General features: G+C 46.2%; 1 protein-coding gene across 1 annotated transcript in view; it reads left to right on the top strand.

The window, feature by feature from the left end:
- Positions 1–11,670: 11,670 nt before the first annotated feature.
- The window catches only part of SLC39A5 (solute carrier family 39 member 5), a 63,851-nt gene continuing 59,084 nt past the window's right edge, over positions 11,671–16,437 (top strand). Inside the window, exon 1 of the mRNA XM_040422153.1 lies at positions 11,671–11,784. The gene's annotated coding sequence lies outside the window, so the exon portion shown is untranslated. The remainder of the gene's footprint in view (positions 11,785–16,437) is intronic.

Here is a 16,437-nt window from a genome sequence, read left to right as displayed (position 1 = left end):
TAGTTTACGCCCTTCTTTGTCCTTGCAACAGGATTTATGTGGGCCAGACTATGCAGGAGCTCAGGAAGAGAGTACAGCAACACACCTCAAATATCCGGCTGGCAGACCGGGACCGAACTAAAGGGGAAAAACCCCTAACATCAGTGGCAACCCATTTCTTGGATAGCCATAATGGCAGGTACGACGACTTACGGGTGGTTGGGTTGGATATCATTCGAGGCAATATCAGGGGGACACACATAGCCAGAAGTCTGCTCCGCTCAGAATCAAGGTGGATTTTTAACCTTGGTTCACAGGCCCCGGGTGGCCTTAATGAGGAGCTCACTTTCACTGGATATTACACATAAGTCCTGTTCTTTTTTGAACAGATCTATGCTTTACCCAGTTGATTGGGTTTAACATCACGTTCACTTTATTTACTTTTATTTATTTCCTTTTCCCTTTTAGGTCCAAGCAGGTTGGACGAGACTGTCACATGGGAATAGAGGACTTATGGATCACGTTCATCCTATTTCACCTTTTGTGGACTTTCTCTGTGGCTGTTCGGCTATGGGGGACGGTTCCCGTCTCTCCTTGTTCCTTACACCCACTGGGACATACCCATAAAAGCATTATGCTCTTTTTTTGGTGCCCAGTTGGAATCACACCTGGATGCCTTTTGCACGGTTTTTTCATGCACTTATTATTATTCTAAAATTACAACACTTTTTGATTTTTATTTCACATTTGTGTACTTCCTGGTATGACTTGGTATTTTTATCAATAATAACAACTTTTAGTATATGATGTGGGCTGTTTACCTGTCTACCATTTTATATATGAGTAATATATATGCTCTCTGTTTAACTTTGCGCTTGCTTTTCTGGTTCCACCCTCCCCGGTGCATGGTCTGCAGCCACCAGGTTCGCTATTACCCCAATGGCATTGTTATGATTAACTTTAGTATTATATTTACAGTATTTATATACTTAGGGTAACAGGGGCTGTAGCCATGTGATTTTTGTATACACAACTTTTTTGGTTATATATATATATATATTTTTGATACCTAATGAATTTGCTGTGTTTTTTATTCATTTATCTATTACTTCATGTTTGTGGTACCTAATTATGGTTTGGGGGATTGGTCCACACTATGTCATAATGATTATACTGTGATTCCGGAATTCACAATATTGATATTGCATAATGTTATTATCTGTATGTAATCACTGACTTATCATTGATGCATATTTTTGTGGGACTGTATATATATCAGATACACAATTCTGTGATTATTGCTTGCACACTATAATTTTGATTTATTATTTTATTTTTTATTTTTTATTTTTTATTTTCTGTGGGCATGCAGCTATATTAACTGCATACTTGTGTTCATGCATAATTATCCCCAAACACACTGCGCAAGATCCTCTGACTCGCTCTTTCTATATATACCTTATATATTCATTTATTTGTATTTTTTGAATATCGCATTGATCTAATTATATAGGGTCTATATTTGAGTCACAAATTGTCGCAGGCACCACATTGCGCTTTTTGCATTGCCTGTTCACCTGCGATCCTGCGGCTGCTTCGACGCGGATGGGGGACCGGCTGTGACGTCGATGCCGTGCTGCGTTTCCGGTCTTTGGAACGCATCGCGGCATCGAGTTCCGGTTTGGTCGCCATCTTGCGCATGCGCAGTGTTCCTTCCAACACGCCGACTTGTTCCGGCATCCGAGCTGCGCGTGACCATGCACCGGGGAGGACCCAGGTAACCCATATGCCCTGCTACCGCCCTCCTCTCTCCCCCCTCTCTATAGACCACCGCTACCTCATTTGTCTTTACCACAGGTACATATGATTATGTCTTAATTATCAGAACTATAAAGGTTTTAGCAGTTACTAGCATCAACATGGATCTCTGAGGAAGCCAGCATTTGTACTGGCGATACGCGTTAGGATTGCTGGGCTCCCCTCCCTGATGGGTTTGTGCTATTCTATGTGTTACTACTGTGCTTCATGATAAGTATATTTCCTAGGATTCTTTTGACATTTTTGTCATTTGGCATGATCATTTATGCACTGTTGCACTTTAATTATTCTCCCATGCTTGGGGTTTGCCTAGTCCATCCATGCTTTTAAACTTTGTCCAATTGTCTGTTTAAATAAAATTATGTCTTATTTTTGGATGTGCGACTGCAGTGTGGTATTTCTTTTCTTGTCGCTTTTCATGGTTGCTTTTTGATACCAGGTCTGCACTCCTCTTATTATATATATTTATTTCTCCGGTGTGCCCCTCATTGTATAATTTCATACATAAATATTACATTGGAGACATATTACAGACATACAGTGTACTTTTTACGTAGACGCTTTGGACAGTGACATTACCGATGGTACCTCTACTGTATAAGGTTTCCTCATCCCAAATACCTGTGACATTCCCTGTAATTTTTTATTAGCCGCTGGTGACAGCATTGAAATTATCTGCGGGATATCTCCTGTGTGACATTTCCACATCCCAAATAAATTTAATTTGTTTGCGCATACACTTCCAAATCCTACGCTACTATACATGTGACATACTTTCAAGCATATATAACATTTAATATGAAGAAGGCGAGCAGTAAGGGACAGGGAAGTGGACGTGATGCTGATGGGGCACGCAGAGGCCGTGGCCCTGGGTGCTTTGAAACTGTGCCTGCTGCCAGAGCACAATAAAAACAATCATCTACGATACTTAGCTTCATCTCCCAGTTTGCAGGGCGGCGCAGGACACCACTCTTGAGGCCAGTGCGACCAGGTGGTCGTTTGGATTGCAGCAGATAATGCTTCCAGTCGCTTAAGCACCACCCTGTCTTACACCAGTCCAGTCTCGGTAGCCAAGAGTCTGCTCAACACAATCCTCACCCTGATCCTCCTTCCTCCCACGATGGAGAGTCTGGGCAAACAAGTGATCCCACACTCGGATATTCCGAGGAGCTATTTTCTGCGCCATTCCTTGATTTGACCCTCTCACCAAGCACGCTTAAAGAGGGACAGATCTTGTGCCCTGATTGCCAAACTCTTGAGCATCCCCAGTCACAAGAAGATGATAGTGGGGAACGACAATTACTGTTTAATCAGGTGGATGAGGATGAGACACAGTTGCCAATAAGTCAACGGCAATTACTGTCTCAAGAGGTTGATGAAGAGGATGAGACACAGTTGTCAATCACTGAGGTTGTGGTTAGGTCAACAAGTCAGGAGGATGAGCAGAGTGAGGAAGTGGAAGAGGAGGTGGTGGACGATGAAGTCACTGACCCAACCTGGGAAGGTGGAAAGCCGAGCGATGACAGCAGTACAGAGGGGGAGGGATCTGCTGCACCGCAACAGGCTGGAAGAGGCAGTGGGGTGGCAAAAGGGAGAAGGCAGGCCACACCAAACAGGCCCGCAACTGTTCCACGGAGCACCCCCTTGCGGAAATCTCCCTTGCCAAGGGGTAGGTGTTCCGCAGTATGGCGCTTTTTTGAGGAAAGTGCGTACGACAAAAGAATAGCAGTTTACAACCTGTGCCGTACCAAAATGAGCCGGGGTGTGAACACTAGCAACCTCACCACCACCAGCATGATCCGCCACATGGCATCCAAGCACCGTAATAGGTGGGCCGAACACCTGGGTCCACAGTCTGTGTCTGCGGGTCACACACTGCCTCCTCTTCCCCTGTGTTATGCGCTGGTCAATCCTCTGTCGAAGGCGCAGGCGGATGCCTCCCGCCCTGCACCTGGACCTTCACAAGCACCATCAGCGACCACATCCACCTCCGTGTCCCAGCGCAGCGTACAAATGTCCTTACCCCAGGCATTTGAAACCAGTTTGTCACAGTGTTTTTTGCATTACCATAACCTTAAAATTGCCAAACCTCTTTTCAATAATTGCCATAATACACCAGATTGTCACTACCATGATCCTAACAGAGCGTATCCCTTCCTTGTAATCCATTTATAGTTTCACTCATCCCATTTATCTAGTTCCAACAGGAACCAAAGGGTCTTTACTAAATGTCCTATTCTAAGTGTCACCTGACACGATAACTATATAGACCCTAGTTCATACCTATATGTACCTTTTCTCCCCTATTTAATGTCTGTATACACCCATGATCATATGTACCCTCCCCCCTTCTATTTTCCATGCATCTACACCTACTAAAATACCCTTGATATCATTATTAATATCTATATCTACTATATGGTATCCTGCTACTTATATTTTAGTTTTTGTCCTCTCTATATGTACCTTTCAGGTATTTACAGTCCTGCTATGGTCTCCACTGAATTTATCATTAGATGGTTAAATCTATAATACCCCCTTTAAGCCACCGGGTCACCAGGATATTTCAGACAGGAACATAACCGCGTTCCTCGTTTCTTGGCAACCAGGTCACGTGATCGCATAACCAGCTACCACGTGACCGGGAGCCCTGTTCCAATCGTACCTCCTCCTGACTGAGCGTCCCTCGCTCTCTAGCAACTGCAATTGCAGCCACCATGTGACCGGAAACCATGCTTTCATCTGGTGTTCTATCAGAAAACCTTACCTCATCAGATTCCCTTACCCCATGTGACTTCTGGGGGTGTGCGCCTCTGCGCAAGCGCAGTACCACGGCACGGTGCCTCCGCGCAAGCGCAGGACCAGGGCATGGGTAAGGTAAAATTACAGTGAGCGTTGACTCATGGACACACGCACGCACGGACACCCTTACACAGCGCACGCGTGGATTGTAAAATCTCCTTACCCTGTGTAGTGAGGGTAAGGAGATTTTACAATCCGCGCGTGCGCAGTGTGAGGGTAAGGAGATTTAACAAGACAAAAGACCGTCAGATCTCCTTACCCCTGAGAGCACACGCGCTGTGTCCATGCGCGCGTCCATAAGTCAACGCTCACTGGTACTGTGCTTGAGCGGAGGCGCTGTGCCATGGTACTGCGCTTGCGTGGAGGCGTACACCCCCGGCACACCCTTGGAAGTCACGTGGGGTAAGGGAATCTGACGATTTAAGGTTTTCTGACAGAACACCGGCCTCCGGCTGTGGCCAGAATGAGCGTCCCATGCTCCCTGGCAATAGGGTCACGTGGTCTCATTATCAATGACCACGTGACCGGAAGAACTTCTCCCGTCCGGCCCTTCGGCATCCGCGCTCCCATAACTATGAATATAGTGGCGTCAGCTGCTCCCTAGCGACAGGGTCATGTGATCGCACCACATCATTTTCTGTCATTAAATATATAAATAAAAAGAGAAACTCTGTATTTGTACCATATTTTACCATTATGCATTTTAAACTACATATATATGTAGGTGATTATTTCTGATATTATTATATTTTTAATTATATGAAAATGAGGAAACACCCAGGGACAGCACCACTCCCACTGGACTGCCCAGGAATTCTCCTTTTGGCGGGTTCTTTGGGTTTAAATACCTGTTGCAGTGGCGTAGCTATCAGGGAAGCAGGGGAAGCAGCTGCTTCAGGGCCCGAGCTCAGAAGGGGCCTGGGAGCAGTCACTGTACTTTGTCAACCCGGGCCCCTGTCAGAGCAGCTGACTTCTCTTGTACCGGGCCCAGAGTCTTGCACTTGCACCTCTGTCACTGACCTGACATCAGTGACATTGCTCCGTCTCTCCCCCTCCTCAGTTCTGATGATGGACAGTGACCAGCATCAGGACTGTCAAATGTGGGCGGAGCTAGCATATCCCCACCCCCTTTCCTACCCACAAGTCCTGCTGCCTGAACCTTCCATGCCCAGCATGCTGAACATTATTTGGATTGCCACAACTGCACCAGTGATGTCAGTGGCAGTAGAACTGGGGTTATATTCAGCTTTCCCAGACTGTGCACATGTGACCTGCAGTACAGTAGGAAAGCTGGTTGAATTATATCATGAGATGTCATCCAGCTTCCTTGCTATCCTGCATGGCACAAGTGCAGAGGCATTAGAGTATGGGGGAGAGGTACAGCAGGAAAGCTGGGTGTCTATATATGTGCATTGTATATGTGTGCGTCCATGTATGTGGTGACTGTGTGTATGAATGCATCCATGGATGTGGAGAGTGTGTGTATGACTGCATCTATGTATATGGTGTGCGCATGTATGAGTGTGTCCATGTATGTGGAGGGTGTGTGTATGAGTGCGTCTATGTATGTGCAGAGTGCATCCATGTATGTGGAGAGTGTGTGTATGAGTGCGTCCATGTATGTGGAGAGTGTGTGTATGAGTGCATCTATGTATGCGGAGAGTGCATCCATGTATGTGGAGAGTGTGTGTATGAGTGCATCTATGTATATGTTGAGTGCCTGTATGAGTGTGTCCATGTATGTGGAGAATGCATGAATGAGTGCATCCTAGTGTGTGGTGAGTACGTGTATGAGTGTGTCCATGTATGTGGGGAGTGCGTTCATATATGTGGAGAGTGCGTGTATGACTGCGTCCATGTATGTGGAGAGTGTGTGTATGAGTGCGTCTATGTATGTGGAGAGTGCATCCATGTATGTGGATAGTGCGTGTATGAGTGCATCTATGTATATGTTGAGTGCCTGTATGAGTGTGTCCATGTATGTGGAGAATGCATGAATGAGTGCATCCTAGTGTGTGGCGAGTACGTGTATGAGTGTGTCCATGTATGTGGGGAGTGCGTTCATATATGTGGAGAGTGCGTGTATGACTGCGTCCATGTATGTGGAGAGTGTGTGTATGAGTGCGTCTATGTATGTGGAGAGTGCATCCATGTATGTGGATAGTGCGTGTATGAGTGCATCTATGTATATGTTGAGTGCCTGTATGAGTGTGTCCATGTATGTGGAGAATGCATGAATGAGTGCATCCTAGTGTGTGGTGAGTACGTGTATGAGTGTGTCCATGTATGTGGGGAGTGCGTTCATATATGTGGAGAGTGCGTGTATGACTGCGTCCATGTATGTGGAGAGTGTGTGTATGAGTGCGTCTATGTATGTGGAGAGTGCATCCATGTATGTGGAGAGAGCGTGTATGAGTGTGTCCATGTATGTGGGGAGTGCGTTCATATATGTGGAGAGTGCGTGTATGACTGCGTCCATGTATGTGGAGAGTGTGTGTATGACTGCGTCCATGTATGTGGAGAGTGCGTCCATGTATGTGGAGAGTGCACCCATGTACAGTATGTGGAGAGTGCGTGTATGACTGCGTCCATGTATGTAGAGAGTGCGTGTGTGAGTGCGTCTATGTATGTGGAGAGTGTGTGTATGAGTGTGTCCATGTATGTGGGGAGTGCGTTCATATATGTGGAGAGTGCGTGTATGACTGCGTCCATGTATGTGGAGAGTGTGTGTATGACTGCGTCCATGTATGTGGAGAGTGCGTCCATGTATGTGGAGAGTGCACCCATGTACAGTATGTGGAGAGTGCGTGTATGACTGCGTCCATGTATGTAGAGAGTGCGTGTGTGAGTGCGTCTATGTATGTGGAGAGTGTGTGTATGAGTGTGTCCATGTATGTGGGGAGTGCGTTTATATATGCGGAGAGTGCGTGTATGACTGCGTCCATGTATGTGGAGAGTGTGTGTATGACTGCGTCCATGTATGTGGAGAGTGCGTCCATGTACGTCGAGAGTGCGTGTATGACTGCGTCCATGTATGTGGAAAGTGCGCCCATGTACAGTATGTGGAGAGTGCGTGTATGACTGTGTCCATGTATGTGGAGAGTGCGTGTATGACTGTGTCCATGTATGTGGAGAGTGCGTGTATGACTGCGTCCATGTATGTGGAGAGTGCGTGTATGACTGTGTCCATGTATGTGGAGAGTGCGTGTATGACTGTGTCCATGTATGTGGAGAGTGCGTGTATGACTGTGTCCATGTATGTGGAGAGTGCGTGTATGACTGTGTCCATGTATGTGGAGAGTGCATGTATGACTGCGTCCATGGCTGCAGTATGAAAGGTACAGAGGCTAAAATACTTGTGGATATGTAGAGGTAAATCAGACAGGTCTATTACAATTGCAGCGCAGGTTTTAAAGGGGTTGAGCTGAATATAAACTCCGTCAGCAACTGTAAATGTTAAAAAACAATAAAGTTGTGCTAAAAATGAGAGGCAAATAAATAAATACAGTAAATAAAAAGTCACAAAATAGCCATATGAGAGGGGTTTGCACAGGAGGAGGGGGTTTGTGAAGAAGTGTGTAAGTTTGTGTGGGGGGCCCCCACTGACTGGCAGTTCTAGCTATGCCTCTGACATGTTGTACATATTCTATTGTTTATTAAGCCTTTTCAACCTGATGAAGGGGGCTCTGGACCCCCGAAATGCGTTGTTTTTACCTGGCAAAAAGAATATGCAATAAAGAAGAAGATTTTCCATTCTTCATACAAGTGTCCTGGTAAGGTGTGTTTTGCACCAACCTGAGATCCAGTCATCTGTATATTGGGACAGTTTCATGACACCCCGCCAGCACCCTCACCCTGATGTGTGGCCTCAGGGCCGTCTTTAATATTGATTGGACCCTGGGCAAAAATTTACTTGGGCCCCCTGGATCCCGCCTTCCCACACCCTAGCATGCAATCACGCCCTCCACCACAACACACACACAAAAAAAAAAATCCACACACCTCGTAGAGTAGTGAACTACTACTGCAGTATTATTTATTTAGGGACTGTAAGGCCTCATGCACACGACTGTGCCGTTTTTTGCGGTCCGCAAACCTGCAAAAAACGGAAGCCGCCCGTGTGCCTTCTGCAATTTGCGTAACGGAACGGGCGTCCCATTGTAGACATGCCTATTCTTGTCCGCAAAACAGACAAGAATAGGACATGTTCTATTTTTTTGGCGGGGCCACGTAACGGAGCAACGGATGCGGACCCAAACAACGGCCGTGTGCATGAGGCCTAAGCACATGCAGTCTCAGGAGTGGTCCTCACCACACCCCTGCCTTGCAGCCTCACAGGAGTACAGGACCAGTATCTGTACACGTATGTATGGCATAATTGGGATGCACATCACACATGACATGACACAGGTCTTTACCAGGCTGCAGGCCAGCAGACACGTTATTATTGCCACATGTGTCACATGCCACTACTGACTGTACAGCCGTTCAGAGTTCAGACACTTCACAGTTCCACTTCCTTCAGAAAAGCGAGCCTGCCGTGCACTCCAGCGACTTACAGATAGAGGCAGTGGCGTTGCTATGGCTGGTGTCACCCTTTGCTCAGGGGGGCCCTCATGAATATAGTTTAACCGTTTATGTGCAAAAGAGAAAAAAAGAAGTCACTATGTCAGCTCCAATCAGATATCTGCACATAGACCAAGAGTCTTGGTCTATGTGCAGATTGATATCTGATTGGAGCTGACTTCTTTTTTTCTCTTTTGCACATAAATGGTTAAACTATATTCCTTAGTGAAAATGACCAGTCCACACCATGAGGGCCCCCCTGAGCAAAGATTAGTAAATGTGGCCGGTGGTCGCCCCAGGCCACAGTTCAGCAGACAGAGAGAACCCAACCCCTTATGTCTCCCGTCTCTATAATAATCCCCCACTAATGGGGTTATTTAAATTACTGATCGATTATTAGACGACAGACGAGAGAAATAAGGGATTCTCTCTGTCTGTCTGCTGAACTGTGGCCTGGGGGCCACCACTGGCCACATTTACTAATCTTTGCTCAGGGGGGCCCTCATGGTGTGGTGTGGAATGGTCATTTTTACTAAGGAATATAGTTTAACCGTTTATGTGAAAAAGAGAAAAAAAAAGAGGTCACTAAGTCAGCTCCAATCAGATATCTGCTCTGCACATAGACCCAGAGTCTTGGTCCATGTGCAGATATCTGATTGGAGCTGACTTCTTTTTTTCTCTTTTGCACATAAAGGGTTAAACTATATTCCTTAGTGAAAATGACACCATGAGGGCCCCCCTGAGCAAAGATTGGCCCCCAGGCCAGTTCAGCAGCAGACAGAACCCAACTCCTTATGTCTCCTGGGGCCGTCCGTCTCTATAATCCCCCACTAATTTATGAATGGATCTGGGGTGGTTAATTATTAATTTGGTGATCAGCCTGAGCGGTCTAAATTTCTAATGTAGAATTAATTCAATATATATGCGTGATTTTTGCTTTAAAGCCTTTACCTACCGAGTCCTCCCCTCCTGGCGCGGCAGTGGCAGGTCTGGTCTGGCCTGTAGGTAAGGTGAGTGAGTCACTGGTGCCTGGTCTGGTCACGTGAGGCCGTGACTCACCACCCAATCCCTTTAGCTCCGGACCGGAGGCGGAGACTTATTCCCTGCTGCTGGCTGCTCCGCCGTGGCTCCACTCTACTCGGCTGCGGTGAGTCACATCACACACCCCTTTTACCACGTGACGGCGGGGCGCCGACGTGCTTGCTAACTAAGCAGCGCAGCACAGTTGTAACTTGTTCTGAAGAGTGTCTGCTGCGCTGCTGCATAGTGAATCGGAGTCGGGCGTCGGGCCCCCAGGAGCAACTGGGCCCGGGGCAGCTGCCCCTTTTGCCCTGCGGCAAAGACGGCCCTGTGTGGCCTACTGTGACACGGAAGGAAAAATTTTGGAAGATGGTGAAGGAGTACATAGCAGACCGTGTCAGTGTCCTCAATGATCCCTCAGTGCCATACAACTACTGGGTGTCCAAGCTGGACATGTGGCACGAACTGGCGCTCTACGCCTCGGAGGGGCTGGCCTGCCCTGTCGCCAGTGTTTTGTCGGAGTGGGTATTTAGTGCTGCTGGTGGCATTATAACAGATAAGCGTATCCGCCTGAAAATGCTGACAGGTTGACTCTTATAAAAATGAACAAGGCCTGGATTGACCATGACTTCTCGACTCCACCAGAGGAAAGCGGCTGAAAGGCACTTTAAATGTGTTGTTTATAATGTACTGAATACACTGTATTCCCATGCACCCCTTCCCCCACAAACAAGGGTATATGGTTGAATATTCCTTTTCTCATCCTCCTTCTCCTCTTCCATCATATCAACATACTTATTTGTCACATATAATGCCCTCACATATATGCCCTTCGCATATAATTTTTTACAGGGTCAGCTCACCTGCAGGCCCTCGCATATAATTTTTTTGAGGGTCAGCTCACCAGCAGACCTTCACCTACAATCTTTTTACAGGGTCAGCTCAGCTACAGGCCCTCGCATATAATTTTTAGAGGGTCAGCTCACCAGCAGGCCCTCACCTACAATCTTTTACAGGGTTAGCTCAATAAAATGCTAAATGCATGCAGCTTTTTTTGTGTTTCATTATTTTCGCACGGTATCGCAACAACCCTACTCCCACCGCCCTACTCATTACCTAGGGCTTAGTTCAGGGTAAGCCAGGGACGAGGAATGTGATCGGCGTACGGGTTAGCAGCTCGTCTAGGGACGTCAGGGGTCACCACTCGTCCCTCTCCCTAGTAAAAGGGTACTCTCCTTCCCTCCCCTCTGCACCACACATCTGTTGCCTGCCATATCAGACTGAAGACCTTTGTACCCAATAACCCTTGTACTCTTACCTAGAGAGTCCATGAGGTTTTATAAAGCTGGAAGGACTCTCAGCCTCCTGTATGTGGCAGCAGTGGGTCACTGCTCTCCCTACTTACTGGCTGTGTCATTTCCTGGCAATGAGACTGACCCTTTGAAATGTTAAAGTTTCTTCACACCTGCACATGAGAAGGTTCTACGTAAAACCAGGTGGATGATGTCCTGCAACTCTCCATAATGATAATTTGCCTGTGTAGGAAGCCAATGCAGCACAAGTGAAGAGGATTAGAGCAGATTCCTGCCATAACCAGAGGTAATTCACAGACTTTGTTCTTAATGTACAGTATGGAATTGGGGTTTCCTGGGCCCACTGGAGGAAATAATCTTTAGGGTACGGCCACATGGTCAGGTTTCTGCACGCGTCTTAGAAGCCAAAATCAGGAGTGGATCATTAAAGGAGAGAGAGAATATAAGGAACAGATATACGACTTCTGCTCTTTTTTTAATTCACTCCTGGTTCTGGCATCCAGAACTGCATTTGGAAACCTGACCGCATGGCCGTACCCTTATTGCCCCCATTAATCTATTCAGAACATGTGCATGGTCTTAACTGTATAGCCAATACCTTATTCATGAATCAACCCATAGTGGCAAGTAATGTGTTTCTAAGAAGTAATGCCTACGAACGTAAGGGCTCCGTGCCCGTATTGTGGACCGCACTGACTTGAATGGGTCTGCGATCTGCAAGATATGGCCAAAGATAGGACATGTCCAATCTTTTGCGGAGGCACGGATCGGAATCTCACAGATTCACTGCACTTCCGTGGGCTTTCGGGTCTGTGCTGCCACACAAAAGATACAACCTGTCCTAACTTTGGTCTTATCTTGCAGATTGTTGACCCCTTCAAGTCAATGGGCCAACCTCCTCAGCACAGGGTGCACACGGTCGATGCCCATGTACTGTGGACAGTTATTTGCGGTCCGCAGCATGGGCACGGACCCCTTACGTTCATCTGCAAGGGCCATAATAAGGATTTTTTTCTGCTGGACCTTTGGGGCCATAATTAATCATATCAGAGTCTGGGCTTCTCTGTTGTAGTTGGACTGTCTGTGACACTGAAGGACTTAGCTATGATCTGTTCTCTGTTAACGCCATTAATTAAAGCGTTAGTGTGCATGCTTGACCACCACTCCATTCAGCCTCCTCCAAAATGGGGCTTGGGACCCCCAGTGATTGGCGGGGGTCGCAGCAATCATACATTTATAACCTATCCTGTGAATAGGTGATGCATGTTTTTCGTGGGCTAACCCCTTTCAGTGAAAAGTTTTCTTAATCCAGTACAAAGTAGAGGCCGAAGTGTATGTTCTCAAGACTATGGCCTCTTGCACATGAACGTTGTGTGGCCGCATGCAGCGGGTCTGCAATACACGGGCACCGGCCCGTGTGCACTTTGCATCACGGATGTGAACCCATTCACTTGAATGGGTCCGCAATCACGGAGATGCGGAACAGAAGCACAGATCGGAACCTCATGAAAGCACTACGGAGTGACTTCGCACCGCAAAAAAATAGAACTTGTTCTATTTTTTGCGGTGTTGACGGATCACGGAATCATTCAAGTTGAATGGGTCTCGATCCGTCCCGGCTGCCGTACGGACGTTGCCAGTGCATTGGGGACCGCAAATCGCGGTCCCCAATGCACGGAAAAGATGCACAACGTTCGTTTGCAAGAGAAGAGGACTATATAAAATGGACACATTGAGATTTACTTTGGTATAACGAACATCATGATAGATAACTGATCATCAGATGACCGTTTCCTAGGAGAAAATGTATTTTATAATGCTTATAGTTTTAAGGGTGTATTCAGATATTGCAGATTTTTGTGGCAAATTATACAATGCAATACAAGTAGATGGGGTTTTCAAAGATCTACATCTGCACGAAGAAGAAAAGAAATCTGTGTGGAATTCAGGGCATGGGGGCACATTTCTCAAGCTCGCGTATTTTATTCGTCTGTCTTTCTTTTGCCAAATATTTATTAAAAGTTGCACAACAGTTCATGAATTAGAATTAGTGTATTTTTATTAGTCTGACCTCTAGTGGTTAGTTTTCAGTTAGACAGGTTCATATGCACTTAGACTGGTCTAATTTATTTGCGCATGAAAAATAAATGTGAAACATATGGCCGGTGTCTGTGTTGTGCGGACCGCAAAAACTGCTACGGATGTGTGCATGAGCCCTAAGGGCAATTCCCACATTATGTTTTGGGATTTGTGTAGATGCTGTTATCCACATTTGCTGATGAGAATAGCCATTTCAGTTGGTGGAAGTGATAAAATTATGAATTGCACATGGAAGCTATCTATATTTAGTTTTTTTTGTTTTTTGTAGACCGAAGTATGGACAGCTGTTTACATGGGGCCTAATAATCTAGAATCCAGATTCATTGATATAAAGCCATGTATATTCAAGGGGTTTCCCGGGCTCCTAAATACTGATGACTTATGCTCAGGGTAGGTCATCAATATCTGATCAGTGGGGGACTGACACCCGGCACCCCACCAATATAATGTTTCCTGGAGGTGCTGGAACAAGCACTTTGAATGGAGCCAGAAGCACAACTCTGTTGTCTATGTACTGGCTGTGCTGGGTTACTGCAGCTCAGCTCCTGTTCACTTGAATGGGATCCACATGAGGATTATCTGTTTGTCATTAACCCCTTGATGCATAATGCTGTACATGTACAGAATTATGTGCTCGCATTTGTATGGAGCGGGGTGCAGCTGTGAGCCCGCTCCATATGCAGTGGATGCCAGCTGTATCATATAGCAGACACCGGGCTGCAATGACAGGGAATGGCAACCCCGCCGAACGCCATCATTTAACCCTTCAGATGCTGCAATCACGGCAGAGGCATGCGGCCTGCGGCTCCTTCTGATTGGAGCCCCTGCAGTAAAATCACGGGGTTCTGATCGGTTACCATGGCAGCATGGACACAGGTGAAGCCTTCCAGGCCAGCCATGGTAAGCAGTGATGGCCAGTTCACAGTGTTCGCCCGCGAACACATGCGGGCTGCCATCTTAACTCACAAGTCCGGCGATGCACAGGTAAGCCCTTACCTGTGCCGCAAGCCGGTCTTAAACAAATGCGGTCACTGGGAGCAGGCAGTTCTGAGAACAGCCCGATGAAGGCCCCGTGGTAGCGGAATCCATAACGCGATTCTTCGATAACCCGAACCCAAACTTTAGACGCCGAACTTAAAACACAAGTTCGCTCATCACTAATGGTAAGCTCCCTGCTGCTCTGTGCATGAGGCGTGGGCAGTGTAAAAATCCTATTCACTCTAATAGATCTCTAGAGGTTCCACTTCCTTTTGCAGTTTTGGAGAAGTCAGTGCCCGACATGATAACATTTACAAAGTCTGGCCAAAAGTTTAGAGGGCGCAGCAGTTGCAGAGAGAGCTATGCCTTTAGGAGTAAAGGCAACGCCCCCATTGCTCCTAGACGCTCATTTGCACATGGTAAAACTGCATATTTCTCAGCAATAGGGACACGTATGGACATGGGACCAACACAGATGCCTTCAGCTGCCAAGTGCACATGGAACAGGTCAGCCAGTGTCATAGGTACAAATCTGCTGACAGATGCCCTTTATAGAAGGGTGACTAGGAGGTTGTCTACAAGAAGACTAGTTAGGCATTATTAGGACCAACTATATTTGGATTATTGTGAATGAGAATAGCCAGTTGTTTCAGGGCTACCGCGAATAAGGATGCACGTGTGACTTTTAAAATTTAGGACGTTACATGTCAAGTGTTTCACAACAGTACACAACCAAGTGCTGTATCTGATATTCCATAACGGCCCTTTTGTAACAACCTTTCACTGAGGCCTCCCATTTTTTATATGCAGGGAGATCAGCTATCTGCCAGTCATCCTTCCAAACACCAAAATGTCATCCTTTGTTTCCCCCTGCTCTGCTGGAGGATTAGCCTAGTTTATGACAAGGTGTGCGTCTCATCATATTCTAGACGCACCTCCAGCAGTCCATGTGCCTGCCGTAAAAACCAATCCAGCACCTGACTGGAGTAGTTTTATGCCAACATCTACACCTGTTTAAAGGCGTAAATGTTAGTAAATTTGCCGGGACCAATGGCCCCGGCCACTCCCATGGCGCAAAATCACCCCTGCCACATAATTTTGTCACATGAGCATAAAGTTGCAAAAAGGATGTCTTGCAACTATTTTTGCACCAAAAACTGGCATAAAAATGTTCATAAATGTGTAAAATCTAGATTGTCTTCAGTAACGGAATAGGCTAAAACTGGAAAACCTTTTAGATGGAATCATTAAATATTAACTTTCCTAGGTAAGTAAGAGTGAGGATACTTGCCCCTTCCCCCATCCAAGGCTAAATCTGTATTCTATGGCCGTGTGTAGGAGTGGAAAAACAAACAGGACGGCTTTTCTGTGGGCTAAATTGGGATGTGTAGAAGCATTTGTCTGCGACCAAGAAGAGAGTCAGCACCAAGTACAGGACTACTAACTGGTAAGTGGCACACAGCATTCTGGGGCACTTCCATGCTTGGATTGCTTGTTGCCTACCACTGATCCGGGTACATGGTCACACTACTGCAGGACAAGGGGACGGTCATTCCTGATCTAGCTTGTAGTTCCATAAAATGCCTTCTGAGGGGACTTTTAGATATTTATTGTTCAGCAATTGTGTAAGGCTTATCCATACTTTGCATTACATATCTGGAGTAAAAAACATTTATATCTGGATATATTTTTAAAACTATATATGCCTTTTTTAATGGAAGTCATTAGACGTAGGCAAATAATTGCATACATCTGCATCCAAATAAAAGGCAAAACATGATTTGGCAAAATTCTATTTTTTCTTTTTTAGAATACTACGCTATTATCAATTTTTTAGGGTGAAATTTTTTTGTGTGCGAAC

The sequence above is a fragment of the Bufo bufo genome, chromosome 3, assembly GCF_905171765.1.
Source record: "Bufo bufo chromosome 3, aBufBuf1.1, whole genome shotgun sequence".
Lineage (NCBI taxonomy): Eukaryota > Metazoa > Chordata > Amphibia > Anura > Bufonidae > Bufo > Bufo bufo.
The sequence above is the reverse complement of the archived record's forward strand: the minus strand, read 5'-3'. Positions and strand labels throughout refer to the sequence as shown.